At 36.3% G+C, this 22350-nt stretch overlaps 2 long non-coding RNA genes across 6 annotated transcripts; one reads left to right on the plus strand and one right to left on the minus strand.

The window, feature by feature from the left end:
• Positions 1–3917: 3917 nt before the first annotated feature.
• LOC129738865 (uncharacterized) lies at positions 3918–22127 on the minus strand. 5 transcript variants are annotated; one of them, XR_008735660.1, is made up of 9 exons: positions 22061–22127; positions 20311–21998; positions 20143–20250; positions 18054–20084; positions 17680–17822; positions 15018–15142; positions 14800–14948; positions 4687–4858; positions 3918–4342 (listed from the first exon to the last, which is right to left on the minus strand). It is a non-coding gene; the product is annotated as an uncharacterized LOC129738865 (long non-coding RNA). The 5 variants fall into 5 exon arrangements; XR_008735659.1 differs by having other exon boundaries at positions 18054–20250; XR_008735658.1 differs by having other exon boundaries at positions 20143–21998.
• LOC129738871 (uncharacterized) lies at positions 12427–14035 on the plus strand. The gene is made up of 5 exons (XR_008735668.1): positions 12427–12702; positions 12954–13318; positions 13377–13617; positions 13691–13830; positions 13893–14035. It is a non-coding gene; the product is annotated as an uncharacterized LOC129738871 (long non-coding RNA).
• Positions 22128–22350: the final 223 nt, after the last annotated feature.

The following is a 22350-nucleotide window of genomic DNA, read 5'->3' on the forward strand; positions in this document are numbered from 1 at the left end:
TGGCCTCATGGGACCACGAATAAACTGCTGCTGTAGATTTCGATGCTGCGAGCGTCAACTATCCGGCGGGTCCTGGCTTCGGCGATGCTCGTTGCTGGAAACCACAGAGAACAGAGTTCGAGCTGGAGCTCAACACGTGTGTTTGAATACCAACCTAAGTTTCAAACCAAATGCGTAAGTGGACTAACATACATAAGATGTCGCTACCGGTACACCTATTTTTGTTTTCATTTTTTCGACACGCTTAGAAATTAATACTCATCGCTTATCTCAAAGAAGGCCAGTGCAATGTATGACAGTAACACAAATTTCGGTGTAATAAATTTTAAAACATCATGATTTTAAAAAAAATGCAAATCATATTTCAATCACAATTGAACGCTGTCAGATGCCCCATATTGTTCAAACAATTTTGGCGCTGAATTGAAAGTTGAATTCTAAGTGTTAAAGTATGTGTTGGGATTTTACTATCAGTTAACAGTTTTCTAGAACAGAAAATGTGAACATAAATGTTATAATTGTAAACTATGACTCGATATGCTGGTTGATGTTACCTGAGATCGATATATGAGGACTTGTAACTCATGTAACTTGTTAGTAATCAGTAGAAATGATTTAAGTTATTTATAAACATGAGTTACAAGATACCATCAACCGGAATACCGACCCATAATTAACAATTATAACATTTATGTTCACATTCTCTGTTATAGAAAACTATTTAATGACAGACATACTTTAAAACTTGGAATTCAACTTTCAATTCAGCGCCAATATTGATTGAACAATATGGGACATATGCTGGTACATATGACAGCGATTAAAGTATGATTGAAATATGATTTGCATTTTTTTTAAAATCAAGATTTTCTTAAAATTTATCACACAAAAGGTTGTGTTACTCTCATACATTGCAATGGCCTCATTTGAGATAAGCTATGAGTATTAATTTCTAAGCGTGTCGAAAAAATGGAAAAATATGTGTACTGGTAGCGACATCTTATGGATGTTAGTCAACTTACGAATTTGGTTTGAAACTTAGGTGGGTATTCTCACACACGATTTCAACAAATTTTTGTTCGGGGCCCGATGTCTGTTCTCTGTGTGGAAACTGAGCTGAGATCCCGTTTCCTCTCCAAGGCCCGCGACTCGCGCTCCGTGTAGGCCTGCTTCTGGAGTTGATGCTCGTACTTGGCGGCCACTGCTGCAGCTGATTTTGGTGCCGCATTTCTCGAAAAGGCCATAGGCTAGTACGTCTCGATCCTAAATCAATGAAAAAATAAATAATTAATCGAAACTGGCATTAATATTAAAAGAACTTACCATTTTTCGACGTGGCACATCCAATTAGCTGCAGGTATGGAAGCAAAATGGTCGTTGAAAATTTTTTTCAGGGCTCCTTGGACAAGAGGAGGATTTTTACATTTTGTATAATATGCATCTAATGTATCTGTATATGTGCAATCGGTACAATCAGCTGATTTGACTTATATGCACGTTGAGATATTAGACCTCAATTTTCAACATCGAACGCAACCCTACGCGCGAAATTTTCGGCTCAACAATGATCCGCATTGATTGGGAAGCTGGGTTGCCAGGTGCCCAGATTTGTCTGTAAAACCAAGACTTTTGACCCTTCGTCCAGATATTGGTCAGACACAGATTTTGCCCAGATTTTTGCTGAGAGTGCTCAGATTTTACAGACTTTCAAAATTGACAGATAAAATCGATATTAATGTATCATATTTGATATGTAAGTGGCAGATTTGACTAAAATCTGGCTTGAATTCTTTGGTATGACCAATCAATCATTAAACATTTTTTTAAAAATAAGATCGGCATGGTACGTGGTAGGAAACAGTGTTTGTTATATAGTTATCAACTTGAAAATAACCCGAACATCATAGCACAAACACCATCCCTCAAACCCCCCCCCCCCCCCCCCCGCACACACGATTCACCAAGTTTTATTCCTTGTTTAGTACCAATTTTGTGATTTTCCGTATGCACACACACACAGACTTTTTTTAAAAATTGCCCAGATTTTTCATCCTAAACACCTGGCATCCCTGTTGGGAAGTGTCCAAATGCCACAGTTGATTCAGCGAACGCCGATGCAGTCGATAAGCAGGATAGCTAGATTCTTTAGGTATGCTACTCCGTTGCTTGCATATGTATTAGTAGGCCAACCAAAAAATAGTTATAGAGATTCCACAAAAATGTATGGATTTTTTTTAAACTATTGGTTTTCTGGAAAAACTACTAATTTTAAAATTCTGCAAAAAATATAAAAATGTTAACCAATGTATTTACAATTCATTAAGCGCTTATGCGGTTGAAAAACATAATTTTTACGTGGATTTTTTATTGAGTTAGAAAATTGCTTTTTGCTAAATTCCTAATAACTGATTGTTTTTAAATTTTGTTTTGTTGGACCTAAAATAAAGTAGCATTCATTACAAGTTGCAACAAGTCATTTTTTAGCATATCTTTACAACTATATTTGCAAAAATGCTTTCCGAAATTCGAATGTTTTTCAGAAATACTGCTAAATTTCCAAAAAAAACTGTCTCGTAGTCAGAATATTGAAAGCATTAGAGCATAACTTTTACTAATTTCAACACATGTTATTTCAAAGAATGCGACTGTATACTTATTTGAACAATAAGACCTTGCAATTTCCCATAAATTGTAATTTTGTTTCAAATCCCATACATATCGTTCGAAATTCCATAACTATTTTTGACCCTGCGTTTACACGGCTCTGTCGATTGAGGTTAAGCGCAATGTTTTACCTTCTTCTCTACCTATCTTGGTCGATAAATACCCAGACAGGAAAAATCGCCCGAAATCGGCCCGATTTTTGTCCGTACACCTGCTCGATCGGTCCGAAATCGTATAAGAAATCGGGCCGAATTTAGTAGAAAATCGTGCGAAAATGAAACAGTTTTTTTTGGAAATTTAGCAGTATTTCTGAAAAACATTCGAATTTCGGAAAGCATTTTTGCAAATATAGTTGTAAAGATATGCTAAAAAATGACTTGTTGCAACTTGTAATGAATGCTACTTTATTTTAGGTCAACAAAACAAAATTTAAAAACAATCAGTTATTAGGAATTTAGCAAAAAGCAATTTTCTAACTCAATAAAAAATCCACGTAAAAATTATGTTTTTCAACCGCATTTTTCGGGCGACGATAAGTTTTTTCAACCAGTTCGAGCAGATCAAATGTCAAAACAAGCAGACCGTTTTCCAACCATATCTGAACGGTTTTCGAACCGTTTCTGGGCCGATTGCCATCGTCCCTCCGAAATAAAGGACCGATTTCGGGCCGAAACCGAACGGTTTTTCGAACCGTTTCTGGGCCGATTGCCATAGCGTCCATCCGAAAAAAACGGCCCGATTTCCGACCGAAACCGAATGATTTTTCGAACCGTTTCCGGGCCGATTGCCAAGCGTCCACCCGAAAAAAAAGAATCGATTTCGGATCGAAACCTAACGGTTTTTTGAGCTGTTTCTGGACCGATTAGCATGGTTGCCATTCATTTAGGTTTTTCGGTTTGTTTACAAAAAGCTAGAGACTTTTATTTCATTTCCCGAATAGAAAAACATTATGAAAAAACCATGAATTTCATTTTCACTCTACCGTGGATTTTATGGTTGTCACCATGAATATCACGGTTCATGAAACCATGAATTCACTGTCAAACTCATTGTTTTCGACCATGGTATTCATGGTTTTGGCCAAAATTACCATGAAAAAAGGGAGTTGTTAAGCAACTTAACAATGAAAAAATCTACTTTTTCCCATACATTTTGAAACACAAAACTATAAAGTTGATGGTCATTATAGCTTCCAGTTTTTCTCAACAAAACGATGGAATTCATTGTTTTACATTGAATTTTCAATGTGTTAATGAAGATGAAAGTCAATGTTATTTATTTACATTAATAATGTTTTGCGATCATGAAATAAAAACGACTTTTTGAATTGCCGCAATACATAGTTATTGTGAATCATTTATTAACATAGAAATCACTTAAAAATATCAAACACTCACAATTATAAAATCACTTATAAATATCTGTATCACTTGATCAATTAATTATGTTCTCGGCTCCATCGCGGATCGTAACTTAAAGGTGAATCCTCACTGCGGGAATTTATCAGCATTTCATTAACCAGGAACTGAGAAGCGCTAGTCTCCCACAAGGTGCTACAGGACAAGTCATTCTTTTTAATTGGTCCTTTAGGCTGCATGTTGCCGCACTTCCGTGTCTTGGCGAAGGGCTTCGGCCCTGGCTACTGCACCCGTGCCGCTCGGTCTCATGCATTGTGACGCTGAAATTGTAAAGAAATGTTTTAAAAAAATGTTTTTAACTAGGATTAGAAATTTAACCACACCGCACCGATTCAAAAACCATACGAAAATATCAAAACATTTAAGTGCAAACTGCTTTCGACTGAATGAGAAAAAATACTTGAGGTGGGCGTCAAAAAAAAGATCCTACACGAAGAATTGGGAATATGTAAAATCCATTAATATTTATTTCAAGACGTTGTTTTAACCGTGAAGTCTTTGGTAACATTCAAATTCACACGAAAAATATTGTATTACCATGGTTCTTGCTATTCGGGTTGTTTTTTATTTTTCCGTTTTTTTCTTCTAATTTATTTTTTGTTACCTCTTCTGCTACAAGACATTGCGATGTCTGGCGCAAGCTTCTTCTGGTTAAGCAATTCGTCCATTTTCAGGTGTTGATTAAATCCTTGGGATGACAACCACATCATGCGAAATCCATCTTCGGGGTACAATGTTGTGAAGAGATGGCTTGAAGGTTGTTCGAGTTTTAAAAACTTGACGCGAATTCGCCATCATCAGAAGGCAACATGAAAAGAAATACAAAAAGACAAGAGAAAAAAGGAAAAGCAAAATAGGATGTTAGTTCATATCATCTATCAATATATAATAAGAAGCCTATCACACTATTAATTTTTTGGTGTAAATTTATGTCAAATTGGATGCACAAAATTGAAGCATCACTTTTGACCTAAAGTTATACAGCGAAAAACAGAAACGCTTGAAGAGCATAATTTCTCAGACATAAATTATATGACGTATTTGACATAATTTTATATTATCGATGGTGTAAACTTAAATCAAATGTGATGCACAAAAGTAAAGCATCTTTTTAAACATAAAATTAGATCATATAAGAACTAATGTTGCGTCGTATACATTTTTGGTGGTATGAGCTTTCGGGGACAAAATTTATAGATTGATACATTTGTTTTGTTTGATTTTCTTTTATTTTTTTAACAGCTTATTCTAGAATACACGGTTTGGAACATTTCTAGGAAATGTAACATTTCTAGGAAATGTTAACAAACTATTTCAATCTAACTGTACAGTTAACAGTTAAGCATACTTTTGCATTTTGCAATGCTAATTGATATTTTTATTTCTTCAAAAAAAATGCTTAATCAATTGGTTCTCAAAAAACAAACTATAGTACCGAGAACCAATTTTGACTGTATCAAAAATCGCTTTCGTTTTTGTGACGAAATATCAATATCAGAGAAGCATGCCGCATATAATGAACTTGAGAAAAGTCTGAAGTTTGTTATATATAACATTTCCAAAGCAATTAATTGATCATCGTGAATTGCCTGTCAATTAGAACAAAATATTTTTGTATCATGTTGCCATAACCCTACGATAGTATATGAAATTGTTAATATTTCCGGTTGGCAAATACCTTTTCAAAGTAACAATTCCATTACTGGAGCCTAATTCACAAAAAAAAACATCTTGATGGTTACAATTTGCTGAACGGTCCTTTTCGAGCAGCGATCTGTGCCCTGGTCAACTCCGCTACTGGTGGCAAAGCAATTTGCGGCCATTGTGCATCCGAATGGGGAGGCGGATTGGGCGGATCGCATGGACCCACTGGGCCCTCTAGATGTAGGCGATACATGGCCGAATGTGGGAGTTGGTTGGGAGAATTTAGATTCACTGGTTCCTCTGGTACTAAAGGCAGACCGCGATTTGGCAGCGGATTGTGCCTCACCGGTGGATTCACTGGAACGTTCGAAAGATTGCGCCCATCTATTTGGTTCGGAACTTGCAGAGGCGGCGACTGGTGAGAAGGCAAAGGATGAGGAACGATCGGTGCATTCGAGTTGCTTGGAATAACTCTGGCTGGATACACCCCGGGATTGCGCAACGGTGTCGTCGATACTTGAGGGGAATAGCTTCCGGATAGCGGAGTAGAATACACCGGATACACGTTCGAATCAAATGTAACTTTTCTTTGTTCCGCGCCGCCAACAAAATGCTGCGGAATGTCATTTGCATCGGGATAGTTGAGTGATTGTTGATTGAGCCCGTAGGTACTCCACAGTTGGCTCCTCTTGATCTGATACTCCTTATCAGCTTTCCGCCTCATCTCCAGCATTTCACGTTCCAACTCGAGCTGTGCCAAGCGCTTTTGCTCCTCGCGCTGCAGCTGTCGCTGGAAATTCCGACGCTGCATCTCTCTCATCATCATCAAATCACGTTCGTGCTGCTCGTCGGCAGCTTTCTACTGCTCTTCATTTTGTTTCCAGCGTGCATCCTTTCGGGCACCGGGATCCAGAAACTGCAAGGCGGAAATGTCCTCCTGAGAACCGCCACACGCATTTTCGACAACTGTTTCGGTTGAACAAGTAGGGCAACTCCATGGTTCGTTGACAATTTCATCCGTAACACCGGCGCAGGAGTAATGAAACCAGCGCGGACAGGTGTCACATTGGACCATATGGTGGTCGGCATGATTCGGCTCCTCACACAGAGCACAATCATATGCGGTGTTCTCGGCGTTAGACTGCTGCTGGAGGTTTTGATCCATAACCTCAATCTGCTCCAGGCTTCTAGCCGAACTCATTTATTTTTGAGTTTTGTTCGGACGAGGAAATAAAAAACCGCTTTTGAAGCAACGTTGATTGTAGCAGTTGTAGCAGAGCATTAAAAGTAGCTCAAACTAAAAAGATTTAATTTATTAGTTAGCGGAAAGTTTTGAGAGATTGTACAACTTACAATAAATGGTTTTCTTCCTCGGACTTGGCCGAACAATCTTGGCTCAATTGGCCTTCTACTAGGCTCGCGGTTTAGATCGATCCGGATCTATAAAACCACGAGTAAGGGTTTCTTCCCCAGCTTTTTGCCCGAAAAATGTGGCACAGTTAGCCTTCTGCTAGGCTCGCGATACAGTAGTGAAATTCTAACTAATCCTCACACGAAAACCTCACTTATTCGCGACAAATTTACTAATTTTATATTAGCGCTTCGGAGCAACAATTTTCTGTTGGATTTCTTCGACTAGTGAAAAAACGTTGTCACCTATCAACCGTCGATTCTGTCACTTTGACAGATGCGGCAAAACTTCGCCGCGCTCACTGGTTCGGCGGCGTCGCTGCTCGATCCAAGGGTGCCAGCGGTGCCAACAATACCGGTATAGAGCATTTCCTGAGACAGATGGTGGTAGGGTAGCATTCTGTTTTTGTTTTGAAAAATGTAAACAACTACTGGTCGCCATTTTGAACTTGGGAGATTACCACTGTTAAATTATTTCTTCAAAAGATATATTTTTTTCAAATTAACATTACATAACATCAACATTACCTTCAAAGTATGTCATGTCTACAATTTTTAAATTTTAGCTAGTTTAAAAAATTAAGAATTTTGCATAACCATTACTATTGCACCTCCAATTTGGTTTCGTTACTATTCGGCCATTGAACATGCGTAGTGTTGTTGTTATTTTTACCCTACCACCAGATGCCGAAAATTGTAAACATGAGAAATCAGCTGTTCGGTTGACAAGTCGGGAAATGCCTTATAATGCAGGGATGTGGCAATCTAGTTCTTCTTTCGAACAAGAATCTTTTTCTTTTTTTCTATCCATCGGGAGAGACGTTTATGGTATTTTCTTCTCAAAGCAGTACGAAGTCTCAAAAGTCAAAATTTCAACCAATGAGAAATCAGAATGATTTATGTGTTAGTGTGCTATCAACCATACTTCTCTAGCATTTGACATTTAGTTCGGGTCCTTATTGACAGCAAAATGTCAGGTTTGTTAGAGCACCTGCAACGGTTCAGGTCTAAATATTGGTTTTAGGTATACCAGTTTTAGCAAAATTTTAAATTTTGGAATCGGCTAAAACACGCGCTCCCCACCGGTGTGATGGCAAATTTAAAACGGGTACACTTTTATTGCAGACACTCAATAATTGAAAAGAAAAAACTCATTTTAAGTGAAAAATTGCTAAGTTTTGAGTTTTACACCGTCTTAATTGTACCAGGATTTCATTAACTTAAAGTCTTTTTAATAAAGTTTGTTCGAAACAAGTAGAAATGGATTGACGATTGAATACCTTTCTTTTTCCAATTGACTTCGACCGATTTCTTCCAGGCCGTAACGAACCCCCATGTCGAGCTTTGTCTATTTTGACTATACCCGCTTAACAAAATGAATGCTTGGAATGCTTGAAAGAATGCTTGGATTCCAAGCATTCTTCAAGCATTCCTCCCATTGAATTCAAGCATTTAATGGCCCAACCGATTCTACTTGAAACAGTTTTCCCGGTTCAGAATGACAGCTCTTGCTGACATTTGTCGAAGCTTGATTGTATTGGTGTGATTTTGGCGTGCTTATGTGTGAGTGCGTTAGTGTATGCGTGCTCTTTCAATATAGTTGCATTGAATAATTTAAAAAAAAAAATTGTTTTGAAAAGCTTTCGTTTTATTCAATTATTTTACTCATCATCTTTTTGTTACACAATTAGTTCACAGTTCTTATTTATATTATTTTCATTCACAATTCACTATGAAAAAAAATCCCAACACACAACTTGCGAGGAGTGACTGATGGCTGCGAGCTCCATGTCGCTTCCGTTCGATAATCTCCGGTTTTTTTCATGATGCTTGAGGTGAAACGTATCCTAGAGGAAACTGTTGCCGCTTATTAGCTCCTCGTAGTCGTCCGGACCAGATGGACAGAGAGAAATTCTTCGCCAAAGTCTCCACCACCATCACTTCTCGAGCCTGATCCTGCGCCTGCATGCGTTTGTCGTTGACCTTTTTTCGATGCTGAAATAGAGATTAAAGAATATTAAATATTATTTATCACTTTTTAACAGCAATAACTTATAAATTACCTCCAACATGAAGCTGCTTTCTAAAAGGCTGTGTACAAAATGGCCGTAGGAATCCAAGTGAATTTTTCAGGCCTGCTAAGATCACCAATACTCACGAATGAAAAGTCGTTGAAATGATCAAACATCTGTTGTACAAAGTTGTTTTGTGTTTTATGCTCATGTATGTGTGCAATCGGTGCAATCAGCTGACTAGACTGATGCACGTTTAGAGTTAAAGATCCAAATTTATGGCATTGAACGCAGCCCTACGCGCGAAATCGTTCGATCAAGGTTTTAAAAGGGCCTGCGGGTAGTTTCAGCTTGCTTCATTGACAACGACCTGACTAGTTTCGACCAAAACTTTGGCTCATTGAACAACTACCAGTTGGCAGAAACCAGTTGAAACCGATTTTTATCTATGATTGAACGAAGCTTAAAAAGCCAAAATGCCTATACGCAGCGAGAAAAAAAGCTTAATTGAAACAAAAAAAAACCTTTTTCTTTTAAAAATTGACTCATTTTGGGGTGTTGATTCCAAATATTAATTTAGTTTACCAGTTCTTGTTTATAGGTAAAAATTCATTAAACATATTTGTGCTTTTGGCTGGGCAAACTAAACAGATTGACAAACATGCTCCTTTTATGTATTCTTAAGTAGAATTTTCATGATTATCACTAATTATCAGTAGTTTGTAATGTAGCAGACGGCTTTTAGCCAGAAATTGAAAGGAATTTTTTCTAAGAATCATGTCAGTTTAGTCAATGTTATCGAACAATATATCATATTTCATGGTTTTTATATTAAAATTGTGAAATATGATGGATTATAAATATTGTTAACAACTTTGTACAAAAACCGGTCATTACACGGATATTCAAATTTTTTAATTTTTTTTTAAAGTTTATTGTTGTTTTGCATTAATTTCATTAGAATGTTTCTGTTATTGAAAATGAAAGTTCATATAACGTTTGAACTCGAGAAACGCTGACTGGGCTCACTAATTCGTTGAGGCCAAAAGCTATTTATTGAAATATGAAGTCAAGAATAGTTTTACATAAATTATTTATAAATGATACATGGTTTTTGTTAACATGTTTTCTCAATTTGTGTTACGTATTGACCGGTTTTGGCGAGAAAAAACATTCAAATAACTTCTCAAAAAGAAACAATTATTACACCCAATGCTACCCAAACATGTGTGAAAATAATCATCATTGGCTAAAATTTTCTCAGCGTGAGCCCCAAACGTCTAAATCGGTCTGTCGAATATTTTGAAATCCTGTTCCAAATTTGCTTGAATTTGGAACAAAGGCGTATAACTGTTGGGAATTTTGAAATCGATAACTGTGCTAAAACAGCAATTTACGCCACCGGTGCCAGCCGAAATGTTTTAGCGTGGTCGAAAACCGTGTTTTGCACCTACCGTTGGGACAGCCCTTAGAGCACCTGCAACGGTTCAGGTCTAAATATTGGTTTTAGGTATACCAGTTTTAGCAAAATTTTAAATTTTGGAATCGGCTAAAACACGCGCTCCCCACCGGTGTGATAGCAAATTTAAAACGGGTACACTTTTCTTGCAGACACTCAATAATTGAGAAGAAAAAACTCATCTTAATTGAAAAATTGCTAAGTTTTGAGTTTTACATCGTCATTATTCTATCAGGATTTCATTAACTTAAAGTCTTTTTGATGAAGTTTGTTCGAAACAAGTTGATATGGATTGACGATTGAATGCCTTTATTTTTTCCAATTGACTTCGACCGATTTCTTCCAGGCCGTAACGAAACCCCCCGTCGAGCTGGATCGGTTTTGACTATTTTGATTAGCTTCAACTTGCTTCATTGACAACAACCTGACTAGTTCCGACCAAAACATTGGCTCATTGAACAACTACCAGTTGGCAGAAACCAGTTGAAACCGATTTTTATCTATGATTGAACGAAGCTTAAAAAACCAAAATGACTATATGCAGCGAGAAAAAAAGGTTAATTCAAACAAAAAAAAACATTTTTCGTTTAAAAATTGACTCATTTTGAGGAGCTGATTCCAAATATAACTTTAGTTTACCAGTTCTTGATTATAGGTAAAAATTCATTAAGCATATTTGTGCTTTTGTTTGGGCAAACTAAACAGATTGGCAAACATGCTCCTTTTAAGAATACTTAAGTAAAGTTTTCATGATTATCAGTAGTTTGTAATGTAGCAGTCAGCTTTTTTATTCAGAAATTGAAAGAAATTTTTTTTTAGAATCGTGTCAGGTTTCACGGTTTTTATATTAAAGCCGTGAAATTATTTATTTATTTATTTTTTATTTACATAGTATTCCGTCTCACGACATAACTTGACGAACATAATTCCTGCCGCCGTGAAATACACGCAGAAAAATATATTTTAAAAACAATAAGATTTCGGTCGAAAATAATAAAAATTTTGGTTGGGAAAATGCACAAATATATTTTCGATAACTTTGACTGAAAATATCGATTTAATTTAAACTTATCGTTTGATTGGAAATGAAATACACCCTTTTTAAAAATTAATCAAAATTTCTATCGAAATAAATATTTTTTTGGGTAAAACGAATAATGCATTTTGGGATCAAGAGAATAAATACCCAGTTCAAAATAACAACAGTTTCAAGGTTCGAAATAGATGATTTAAAAGCAATTAAAATGAAAGCAGAAAATTTTGGTTTCAAGTTCATTTTAATAGTTTAAGGGATTTTTGGAATTTATGAAAAACATCGAAATTAACACTTTGTAATTTTATTTATTTCGTCGTTTTGCATTTATTCTTCTTGGAACTGCTAGGTACATGCATGAAAAAGATGAGCTCACTCATATTGCCTGCTTCAGGAGAGAACCGTTCTGCGCAGTGGAATGGCTACCCAGCCAACATGAAATCGTAAAAGAAATCATCGTCCAACTCGTATATGGATGCAACTGAAATCAGAATCGTAAATGAGTGTACATAACATTCGACCATATCGTATATTCATCGTGGAAGATGTTAAAATCGAATAAATTAGGATTTTATTACGATATGTTGGATGAAGTCGTATTGAGTACGACCGATGCGAAATGAAATCTTACAACAATCGCAAAATATTTCTTAAGAAGCATCTTATCCATACATAAACAACTTATGAATTAAAATCGTTATTGAGTACAAAGAGATTCGTAAAAAGTAACACAAAAGCGTCGGTCATCAGGTCACTTTAAATACTGTTAACTATCATCGTATAAAATGGAAATTGAATGCCACTTAATCATGTAACGAATGTAGTGATTTTTCGTACAACCATCATCGCAAAAATCCCCTCTTGGAGTCGTATGCGAGTATACTGATTTTGAAATGAACCAAAAAAAATCATTACTTAAGTGTTTCTGATTAGTGCATGGCTTCCTCTCATAATTTAACTGTTCGATTTCGATCAGTGTACGTACTGTCTCAAACAAACATATAAACAGAAAAACAAACAGAACAGCAATCGGCGGATAACAAGGGGATAAATTGCTGCGGAGTAAAGCCTAGTCCACACTAGGCAACTCGGACTGCGATTTCGGTTGCTCAGACTTTGTTTTTGTTTACATTTGATGCTGTCTCGTCTCAAGTCTCCCGACAGATATGGGAGACCTTCAGCAACCAAGATGTAAACATAAACAAGTCTCAGCAACCGGAATCGCAGTTCAAGTTGCCGAGTGTGGACTAGGCTTAAGTTTTTGCGATTTTATTTATTTTGAAAATATTTAAATTTTCTCTTCCTACTAGCAGGTTTCCCGTTACTATCGTCCGGCAGAAAAAAAAACAGGGAATGCTCCAACACAATAAGCAGCTGGATTGGAGCAGGTTGATTGAGCTCTTGAACCGCCCAAAGAAGCTGCGCGAAGAGTCAGGCAACTGGAGGGGAACGCAAAATGCTCAGCGAGTCATCGCCTGCGGGGGTTGTTCCTGCACTGGATACGATTCCGACAACAGCGAAGGCCAGTTTCCCTGTTTATGATTTGCGACGGTTTATCGTTTTTTTTTTCGGAGAAAAATGTTACTGAGGCCAATCGCTTCTTTCCACGCCTCCTCCAGCTCGACAATGGGTAACATTAAGTTTGAGACAAGTTCGCGAAAAACAAAAACTCATCAAGGTAAGAATGGAACTTTTTTATAATAAGTTTTAACTAATATCTTATGAATTTATCGTAGCATCTCGCCTGTTACTGGAATTGGTAGCTCGTACCGTCTCCCATGGTGTGCTGAGACGATACAAAATTATTTGTCGCTACGGTCTAAAGAAGATTCTGGCGAATAAGAACCGGATGCGTAACACAGAAAAAACTATCCGTGATGAAACCGAGGATCTCTAAACATTCCGCCGTGCATGCAAAAAATAAATAGTTTACTCGAGCGATGTCTGCAAGGCCGATGGAAGCTACAAATCTGTATGGTAAGTTACCAAACACTCTATATATTAGATTATATATTAAATATTTGATTATATTATTTTTGTTTATATTCAGATGTTATTTTAGACCCGCAGATAAAAAGCAGATTTCTAGAGAAGCTGGTCCGCAGCTCAGAAAGGAAACAGGAAATGTTCATCTCCTAACAGGTCAACTAATTCAAGGGGCCATCGCGATATCACCTATAGGTGAACTCGGTATGTAATTAAATAAATGATGAAGTCGTTCCATAATTTTAATATCAAAAATCATCTTTCAGATTGTCCCGACACAATTTTGTCAAGGCATTTATCTCCGTTCTTTTTCGATCACCTCTATCATCAAATATATCCGAAATTGGGCGATGTGCTGAAAATTGAGCCGAAATTGGTATGGTGAGATAGAAAAATATCATTTTTGTTGTGAGCAATCTTTATTATTAAGAATTTTACTAATATTTATATTCATGCATTCATGAAATTATTCAATAAATAACTGAAATTTTATCCCGATTTTTTTTATTCGAAATCGTATTTCATTCCAAATATGAGACGTAACATGCTACATAAAAAGGGGGTTTTATGGTTAAAATCGTACAAGAGTATAACGAACCTCTTATTAGGTGTTGTATAAATCGCAAAACGATTATCAAATTGTCTCACATCGTACAAGGGTTTACCTCACCTCCTATAGAGTACGACTTAAGTTGTCATTTTATGATCAAATCTCTGAACATCGTACAAGACTGCAGCACACCTCGCTTAAAGGGAAACTTAAATTGTCAATCGAAGTTCAAATCTCTGATCATCGTATAAGATTGCACCACACCTCGCATAAAGGGTGACATAAATCGCCAATCGATCGGCAGATCGCTTCAAGTCGTAAAGGGTTGCAGAACACATCGTATAAAGTGTGATTGAAACTGTCAATCATCCCATCATCGTAAATGTGTATTAATCGCCTCGTTTAATGTAGCGTTAAAGATACTGCCAATGCTACATAAAGTAACAAAGTGTTTCGATCATCGTTTTAACATCGTATTTAATGTTGTCGAAGTCGTTAATCAGAAAATAACGCGAACATGTACGTATATCGCCTCCACTTTTGGTAGGTATAAGCTTTTTTTTAGCGTCATATACGATGATTATTGTCGACGTAGAAGTACGTATATCTTTTGATATACCTACCAAAATGTTGGCTGGGTAGTGTGCGATCTCCGAGCTGGCTAGTCCAATGCTGTCCAACGCATCTTTTTAAGCCAGACTCCGGCCAGCAATGGTACGCTTCCAGCCGCCTTGTTCTTCTCTACCGGTGAGAATTAACGGCGATGGCAAACCTGGGGGCGAAAAGTAAATTGTTTTTTAACTTAATTCACGAACAGCAAAAACTACTAGATTTAATTTACCTGGAATTCTGCTGCCTTCTGGAAAAAAGATTCCACAAACCCCTTTGTGGTAATGGTAGGAACTTCCTGCAAAGATGGGGAATGCAATAATCCCACATTTGAGGGCCCGTCTGCCGTTCATCTTTCTGAAAATGAATGTGTAATATAAAATTGAAATCTTTATTTACGTTAAAATTACAAACATCTTACCGTAACCGAAGTATACGGTTCCTTCAGGAATGCGGACCAAACCTCCAGTACCATTCCTCTTTGAATTTGAAAAAAAAACAAACAATTTTCCCGCGCACTATTTTTTTCTTTTTTAACTTTACGTTTTAAATTCACACGGTAATAAAACAAACTTTATTTCGTTTTGAAACCAACCAGATTTCAAATGAAAGTAATGAAAAATCTGAGTGTATGAATAACAATATTTTTCTTTTATTTGAATTCAGCTTTTTTGTGAAAACTATCGAAAAATCTGCATTGATAGTATAAAATTAAACAACAAAACGTTTTGTCGAAACCAACCCCCGTTCTTTTTCTGCGTGTATGATATATTGTTCGTGTAGATTATAAATATTGTTAACAACTTTTGACAAAAATCGGTCATTACACTGATATTCAAATTTAAAAAAAAATTTCAAGTTTATTGTTGTTTGCGTTTATTTCATTAGGATGCTTCTGTTAATTTCCTTTTCTTATTCATATAACGTTTGAACTCGAGAAACGCTGACTGGGCTCACTATAGTTCGTTGAGGCCAAAAGCTATTTATTAAAATATAAAGTCAAGAATAGTATGACATAAATTTTTTATACTTGATACGGTTTTTTGTTAACATGTTTTCTCAATTTGTGTTACGTATTGACCGGTTTTGGCGGGAAAAAACATTCAAATAATTTCTCAAAAAGAAACAATATTACACCCAATGCTACCCAAACATGTGTGAAAATAATCATCATTGGCTAAAATTTTCTCACCGTGAACTAAATCGGTCTGTCGTATATTTTGAAATCCTGTTCCAAATTTGCATGAATTTGGAACAAAGGCGTATAACTGTTGGGAATTTTGAAATCGATAACTGTGCTAAAACAGCAATTTACGCCACCGGTGCCAGCCGGATTGTTTTAGCGTGGTCGAAAACCGTGTTTTGCATCTACCGTTGGGACAGCCCTTATGGGCCCATAAAATCGCGGGCCCGTAATTTTGATGGTTGTCAAATTCAATGACAAAGGATAGGGATGCCATCTCCCTGGTATAATGAGATCAAATTGCAAAGATTAATATGAAGTACTGAAATCAGTGAAATCCTTTCGAGCTGTATTGTTGCAGGCTTGCAGGTAATAAAAATTAATTCATTAGATACCGCAATCAGTGCATCTGTTTCAACTGTTACAGCAGTGGGACTGTCTCCAGACTCCTCTTACGAGCGTCAGCTATGTCACTGTTCCGAATCTACCAATTTTTAATGGCACGCAAGAAGTAATCTCGATGGATGTCCGTAAGAATGCATTCGGAATTGAAGAGAAACTCAATTATCAAGGAAAGAGGTGATACTACACGTTCTTGTTCCGGAACACCATACGGTCGCTAAATCGAGAATTCAGAGCGAACGGTCCTATTTAACGCCTATATTTCTGAATTCCTCCTGCACTCATGTTCGGCTATAAAGTTGCTCAAAACCATACACTTTCATTTTTATCACTAGCGATGATTATTTCAAATTTCTTCCAACCAACACAAAGTTCTTTGCATGTTCATATACCGACAAAACCATAAAAATAGCGTTGAAAACATTTGTGCGTAACATTTCACGAAATAGTTGCAAGTTTTTTAAAATAACACTACGGAGCAGACATGCAATGCGGTTTGCATATGGTTTGTCAAAGAAAATATGATATTAGGCACACAAATTTACATCATTGAAGTTTTATTTTCAGTTTGGGATCTGATGTATTGTTACGCCCATGTAAGTTAGACGTGGAAAGATGTAAAATTAGATCATATTTGAATATAGATCAAATAAAATTATGTCTCGAAGCGTTTCTGGCTCGTGTAATTTTGAAAATTTTTTGGAGTGAGCTCAAACTTATAATAAATCTAACTTAAATAACGTGATTGATATCGTCTACTTATAAACAGAACAGGAAATTGATGAAGTGGGATTGAAAACTTGAAAATAATTATTGAACCTGTAATTTTTACGCTGTAATTTGTTTTGAACGGTAAAACTACGACAAATGTCATGCTCCTTTTTGTTACAGGACATTTGTTGTAAAATCAAATCATTTTTTATTTAATATTGTAATTGTGCTTTATTGATTTAACGTCAGCCCATCGATATAAAATCATAGTTAGGGTCAAGGAAATACAATTCGATAGTAACAAGTGAATTAATTAGTTCTAGTCTGTACTATTCTATTACTCTCTAAAAAATTATTCTAAAGAGAAAGCTGACTTAAATGAAGAGATAGTGTTTTCTGTCTGATAGGTAGTGCTAAATCAAAACGATTTTTTTTCCATTACTTGTTGAATTTTTTTAAAGGCAACAACTTTCATTTACACGTAATTATCAATATTTTTTTTGTGTTTATAGATTGGATCCACAAGAATTAAAATTTAAATCTTGAAAAAGATCAGTTTAATAAGTAAATAAAAAATAATTGTGACAACGGTACTCACCTTGCTTTCCTTTTTAAGTATAACACCGAAAATTGATGAAAAGTAATCCAAGAGTAATCCACCACCTCTGAGCGTGCCTGGAATCCGGATCTGGATACCGTACCGTGTGGACATTTCCTTGGAATTCGATGGATCGATGTTTTCTATGAGGACGACAACGGGTTAGAAAATTATATCGATAAAACTTGATTATTTAGAACTCAATCAATCAAACATTTTCGAAATTTGTTTCTTGAATTGATCCACAAGAATTAAAATTTCAATCTTGAAAAAGATCATTTTAATAAGTAAATAGTAAATAATTGTGACATTGCTTCCCTTTTGAAGGATCACACCGAAAACTGATTAAAAGTAATCCAAGGGAAGCCACCCACCTTAGAGCGTGACGGGATCCGGATCCGGATACGATGTCCGGGATAGCATTCCACCAGAGCCTGTACAGTGTGGACATTGCTTTGGAAGCTTTGTTTGCATGGTTCGATGTTTTCTATGGGGACAATTAAGGGTTAGAAAATGATATAAATAAAACTTGATTATTTAGAATTCAATCAATCAAACATACCTCGCTTTTTATTAAATTATCGCCGGACAATGGCTTCTTCTACATACCGCTAAAAGCATTTCTGAAAAGAAACAGCGGAAACGGCAGAAACAGAACTGCGACCAATTTTTTTTTTTTTATTTACCTTTAAGTTGCCCGCCACACTCCCCCACACCAAAAAACTCATTTGAGTTCCCTGGAAATGGACGCTTCTGTTCCCAGCATGTCGACAGCACAAAAACAATAACAAACGCGAACAAAACTCGACTCATGCTGGGAACCAATGATTTTTTTAAAACTAGTTGCGAGAGAATGGACGAGAATAAATACGATAATTACGTTACATGTGAATCTGAGTGGATGAAATATCCTTTTAAGAGATTCACTACAAAACAAATATTTACTAGATAAAAAAAGTTAAAAAAAGGTTATACTAAATTAAACTAAGGCTGTCTTAAAAATAGATAAAGGTAAAAACAAAAAAAATTAAAAATAACAAAAACTAATATAATGGATGATGGTTATCAAACTTGAGTTTCTTTGAGATAGAGTATTAATTTGGATTTGAAGGCAAGTCGATTGTTTATAATTTTTATATGGTTTGGCAATGTATTGTATTTAGTAGGTCCAATAAACGATATTCTACATTGACCTAGAGTTGTTGTTGAAATACTGCGTTGAAGGTGACGTGATTGACGAGTGTTATGCAATCGTTCTCCGATGGTAAAGCTAACATTTCTATTCGTTTCTGAATGTAAACAATCAAAAACAAATAATAGGGTTTGCAGATCACACATTTTATTTAGTGGTAGAATATTATGCGATAAATTAGAATAAAGCTGGTTTGTTGGAAAAAGTAAAGGAAGACCAAACATGATTTTCAAGCAACGATTTTGCAATGTTTGAAGGCGTGCAAGTAGAGAAATCGATGCTCGTCCCCATAAAGAAATAAGATAATTAAATATAGAATGAATGAAGGCGTAGTAAAATCTTAATAGAATATGACTCGGTACAAATTGTTTGATTCTCCAGAGGATTCCGCAAAGTGATGAGACCTTACTTTCTAAATACGTAATATGGTTTTTCCAAGATAAGGTTTCATCTATCAAAAGTCCAAGGTATTTGAAATTTGAGACTTTTTCGATTACACAACACAATTCACAACAATCACGCACCAAAACGAAACACGCACCCATATTGCTGCGATTGAAAACTGCCTGTGTTTCGTTTTGTTCATGCAGCACTGCGATAAATATCGTCTGTTTTCGAGCAATCGAGCAGGCGGATGGAAATCGAGCCGATAACCGACCGAATTCTAACCGTTAGAATTCGAGTACCGCCATGTCTGTTTTGCAATCGGCCCGATTGAGCAAACGTTCCTGACAGGGTACGGTCGCAATTGCCGATGATGATACACGCTAGAAATTATTAAACCATTTAGGAATCAAAAATAACCATTTTTGACCTTTTCCCGGGAAATGCCATTTTATGAGTTCTCTATGAGCAGTCATAAAATGACTTCTAGGGGAGAAGTTCGAATATGGTTATTTTTCAACCGAATAAAATTTCTATGGAGATGTTGAAAAATGGTTAAAATTGAACCTCAATTGAAAGAGCCGTTTGTTTCGATGAACGAATTTAATGGAAATTCTGCAATATTTAAGAAAAACGCAGTAATTCGCAATAGTTTATTTTGTATATTGTGATGTACAATTTGTTGGGAGGTTGTGTTCGAGTTCAATTGATGCTGCCATCATCAGATGCATGTCCGGGATTGATTGATTGCGGGAAAATTTTTCTTCGAGGTGCAACCGAACTCTGTTTGAACATCTTTGCGTGCTTGTTGTTCCAATCCAACTGAGCACTAAAAAGCAAAATAAGGTGTTAAATAAAACTAAGAATCCTTTTTTGTTCTAACTTACTTGATGATATTGGAAAACGACAGGGCAAAAAATGATTCCCTAAACTGAATTTTAATGTTTCCGGAAACATACAACGAACGTAGTTTCGGATCCGCCAAATCAGTGGAGCTGAAAAGGAAGCAAATGGTCATGGTTCTACGGTCGATAAAAAATAGTAGAAAGACTTACTGGCAGATTGCTTCATGATGCCTTAAGAGTTGGTCTAGCCTCTTGAGAAAACATAACTCCGGATGCGGGAATTAGGATTTCGGTGTTCGCTGTGCACTCACACGGTATAATTCTGTTTGCTCTTGTCTGCTGGTATACATCCATCCATCCTGAACAGTTCCAAAGGTTGATTCGCCGGGTCGGATCCGGGAAATGCTGCTCGGCACCGGCTCGCCAAGTCTCTATTTGCTAGCTGGGTGGCTTGGCCGGATGATTGATTTCCTCCGACTCCAAACTTCTTTCTTCTGCTCTGTTCTTCGCGTGATTGTTCATGACTTATAAGTCATCTTGTTATACTTTTTCAGAAAACACCACAAAAAAACAAAATTTCGACTATTCAAATAATCGAATACAAAATAGGCCCAACAAATTGAGGTTAAACTTTCAACCATTTTTTGGTTTACGCTCCGAAACTTCGAATATGGTTTAAATTTTAACCATATCGTTTCTTAAAAAATAATCATATTCACAGTTCTACAGCAAAACCCGAAAAATGGTTATTTTTCAACCAAATATGGTTATAAAAAAATGAGCGTGTAAGTGGCCAAATGCCACAGTTGATTACACCACTGCAGGTGCAGTGAGAAATTGCGGCCGGAGCTGTCGATGATGTTGAGTGGCTGCCCTTTGACGGAAAAGATTAGTAGGACCACTAGAAAGATTAGTAGGAATCCTACTAGCCGCCTACTAGCCGTTCCATTGTATAAGGTATTTCCCGACTTGTCAACAGAACAGCTGATTTCTCATGTTTACAATTTTCGGCAGCTGGTGGTAGGGTAAAAATAACAACAACACTACGCATGTTCAATGGTCGGATAGTAACGAAACCAAATTGGCGATGCAAAAGTAATGGTTATGCAAAATACTTAATTTTTTAAACTACCTTAAACTAAATAATTGTAGACATGAAATACTTTGAAGGTAATGTTGATGTTATGTAATGTTAATTTTAAAAAATAATTTCTTTTGAAGAAATAATTGAACAGTGCTAATCTCCCAAGTTCAAAATGGCGACCAGTAGGTGTTTACCTTTTTCAAAACAAAAACAAAAAGCTACCCTACCACCATCTGTCTCAGGAAATGCTCTATTCTAGTGGAAAATGGCCCAACCGATACAGTAGAAATGAATTTTCCCGTTTCAAAGTTGTCACTTGGATGACGTCTGTCATTGTTTGGTAGTATTGGTGAAAGGCATGTGCTTATGTGTGAGTGCATTGAAAGTGTATGCATATGTATTTGTGAGCTTTAAATTGATATGGCATAAATGTTTTCACTTAGAAAAAAAATGCTAAAATTTTATGTTCTCTACAAATATTTTATTGAATTCTTATTATCCCTTTACATAGTATTTCACATATTCACATTGATTCCACACAAAAAATAGCACTTTCTTCTGTTCTGGAACTCTGAAGTCTCTCACTTGGCCGTAATGAAAATGGACGCCGTGCCGGATCCTGTCGAGGTGGTGGCGATCGGGGATCTTTCTTGCTCTCCAGCTAGTACCCAGGTGACTGCGGCTGAAGCGATCAGTATCGGGCCCCAACGAGTGCACCGACATGATGGCCTGAAAGATGCCATGGAACCTTTAAACTGGGAGCGAATAAGTCCAAATTGGACGGGGAAAATCTTCTTAAACGACTAGACGAAGGCTGTAATCAATGAAGAAAATAATTAGTTTACAACAAAGTACAGCATAGTTAAAAAAACTTACCTGTTCCAACCACTTTGGAGCTTTGTCAAACTATCGAGCTATACGGACGCCATTCTTTTTCGAAATGATTTGCATTTCAGATCCAGTGATGGCAAATCCCCATTATTGCACTTTCTAAAAACTGATACTTTTTAAATAGGTTTTAAAGTCAGTTTTTAAAGTTTTGTTGTGAAGTTGATTTATTTTATAAATTTATGAGTTCTATTATTTATTTTTTATATTGAAACAAACATTTTTCATAATAATTAAACTAACCATGAATAATTGTATAAAATGTAAAATTTATCTTT

Source organism: Uranotaenia lowii, chromosome 1, assembly GCF_029784155.1.
Source record: "Uranotaenia lowii strain MFRU-FL chromosome 1, ASM2978415v1, whole genome shotgun sequence".
Taxonomy (NCBI): domain Eukaryota; kingdom Metazoa; phylum Arthropoda; class Insecta; order Diptera; family Culicidae; genus Uranotaenia; species Uranotaenia lowii.